Below are 2,419 nucleotides of genomic sequence, written 5' to 3' on the forward strand. Positions count from 1 at the left end.
CCTGAGCAAGAGCGAGACCCCGTCTCTACTAAAAAATAGAAAGAAATGATCTGGACAACTAAAAATATATATATATAGAAAAAATTAGCCGGGCACTGTGGCACATGCCTGTAGTCCCAGCTACTTGGGAAGCTGAAGCAGAAGGAATGTTTGAGCCCAGGAGTTTGAGGTTGCTGTGAGCTAGGCTTACGCCACGGCACTCTAGCCCAGGCAAAAGAGTGAGACTCTGTCTCAAAAAAAAAAGGGTATCATAGAAACTAATACACTATATTATAGATACTATAGAAAAACTTCAAAAGCAGTATAGAAAGACTTTTGATATACTATAGAAATACTTTAACAGATCATTATACTAAACAGAATACTCTGACTAAAGTCCTCACATAGGACTTTATATAAAACGACAACAAAATAAAACAAATCCATGGAGAAGTTCAGGAATGCCACCATAGATACGCAAAACCTAGCCCGCCAAATTCTAAAAAGAAACACTGGGAACAACCGGGTTGTAAGAACCATAAGGTAACATCTGGTAAAACCAGACTGGCCACCTAACACTAAAATCCTTCATGGAACAACTCATTCCAATGGGGACAAATTGGCTTTAATATTAAACACTGGGGAAAAGCTTTTCTAGGATAATAAAGGATGTGGTCAGCCATGCCTTATCTGTAACCAAATTAATCTGGAAAAATTATAAAAATGGTACATGAACTGAGACTATGCTCTAAAAGACCTTTTGAGCATTTCCAAATTAATTTTATACAGTTGCCTCTCCCTTTACAGTTTATGAGTATGTGTTACTAAAATAATAATAGTACATTTATTTTCAGGGTGGGTCAAAGCATTTCCTTATTGAAAAGTTATAACCATAATGGCTGCCTAGGACATTCCAAATCACTGATCCTGCGATAAAGAACACCTTTAACTGGAATAATTTTTCATGAATTTGGATTATATAAGGCTTTGTTCCTTACTTAAAAATATTTTTTGTCTTTATCATTCCCAACCTTTGGAAAAACAAAAAGGGCCTTAGCAGAGTTGGAAAAGTACATCCTTTAGAGATCTTAAAGTGAGGTTCTCTGGAGAACCAGAAACAGACAATCCATAGAATTAACTGCTAACCCAAGAACCTTTGAACAAGCACATGACCATATGAAGTAGACAACTTCTTCCCAAGACCATTAGAACAAGATTCTACTACAGGTTACAATCTTCTTTGCATACTTTTGTTTATTCAGTTTCCCTCTTTACTGTTTACGTCTGACTTGGCCCATCATATTCTCCTTATTAGCAATAATGACTTGCCTAAGTTGAGACTTTAAGGAATATGTGCTTGAACTACAAGAAATACAGAAAGCAACACATACTATTTGTCGCAATACCCAGAAACAATATACCTAGAGATCCACTAAGGATGATTACATCTCTTGTGCAGCTCTTATACAGAAATCGGACTGCCAACCCAGATCCAAATTTAATTACTCTATATGGCTATTAATTAGGCCATTCCAAGGGTATATGATCCCCAACACCCTCAATGAGGTATATTTTCTTATCTGCACTCCAAAAGAATAAACCCCTTCCAGAAAAAGACTCCTAAAGATAGTGATCTCATCCATTGGAGGTATGCCATCCAAGTGGTCATCAAAAAAACTGTTTCTTCATGTTGGCTGATAAGAGTAAGTAATATAGCCTAAGCCCTGGGCGCACAACAAACCAGTTTAAATTGTTCAACCCAGGAAGTTTAATTGATTATATAATTAAAAGCCTTAGATTTTCTTTTGATCAACCAGGGAGGAGTCTGTACCAATGCTAGTACTTCAGGTTGTACCTTGATTAGTACTACAAGTAAAATAATCCATAACTAATTAAAAGAGGAAACTATTATATAAAAGGCTATACAAGATAGACTCAGGGAATACTTGGGATTTGTTTTCTTGGCTGTGCCTGGAAAATCTGGGGTCATAATTTTGGAGTGCCTTTCAGTCAGTTCTTACAATACTTCTAGTTATACTTGTTTTTCCTAAATGTCGTGCAGAGTCTCAAAATGCTTCTGCACAGTCCCTGTCCCAATAGATGATTTAACATGATTCAAAGACAAAAATAAGATGAAATCATGATCAATGTATAAACTGAAATCAGATTTCCACAGATAAAATCACATCAAAGAAAATAAACAACAGTTGTTGAGTGAATCTTTGATGGTTTCTTCTACAACTTTAGTTGGATAAAATCAATGGGGAATCAAGAATTAAAAAGTTCTCATGGCCGGGCGCGGTAGCTCACGCCTATAATCCTAGCACTCTGGGAGGCCGAGGCGAGTGGATTGTTTGAGCTCAGGAGTTCGAGACCAGCCTGAGCAAGAGCGAGACCCCGTCTCTACCAAAAAAAAATAGAAAGAAATTAATTGGACAGC

At 36.9% G+C, this 2,419-nt stretch overlaps 1 protein-coding gene across 1 annotated transcript in view; it reads right to left on the reverse strand.

Moving 5' to 3' along the window:
- Nucleotides 1-2,419, reverse strand: part of EFCAB7 (EF-hand calcium binding domain 7) — an 86,083-nt gene that overhangs the window by 20,923 nt on the left and 62,741 nt on the right. The window lies entirely within an intron of this gene.

Source organism: Propithecus coquereli, unplaced genomic scaffold (assembly GCF_000956105.1).
Source record: "Propithecus coquereli isolate 6110/MARCELLA unplaced genomic scaffold, Pcoq_1.0 Scaffold14, whole genome shotgun sequence".
Taxonomy (NCBI): Eukaryota; Metazoa; Chordata; class Mammalia; order Primates; family Indriidae; genus Propithecus; species Propithecus coquereli.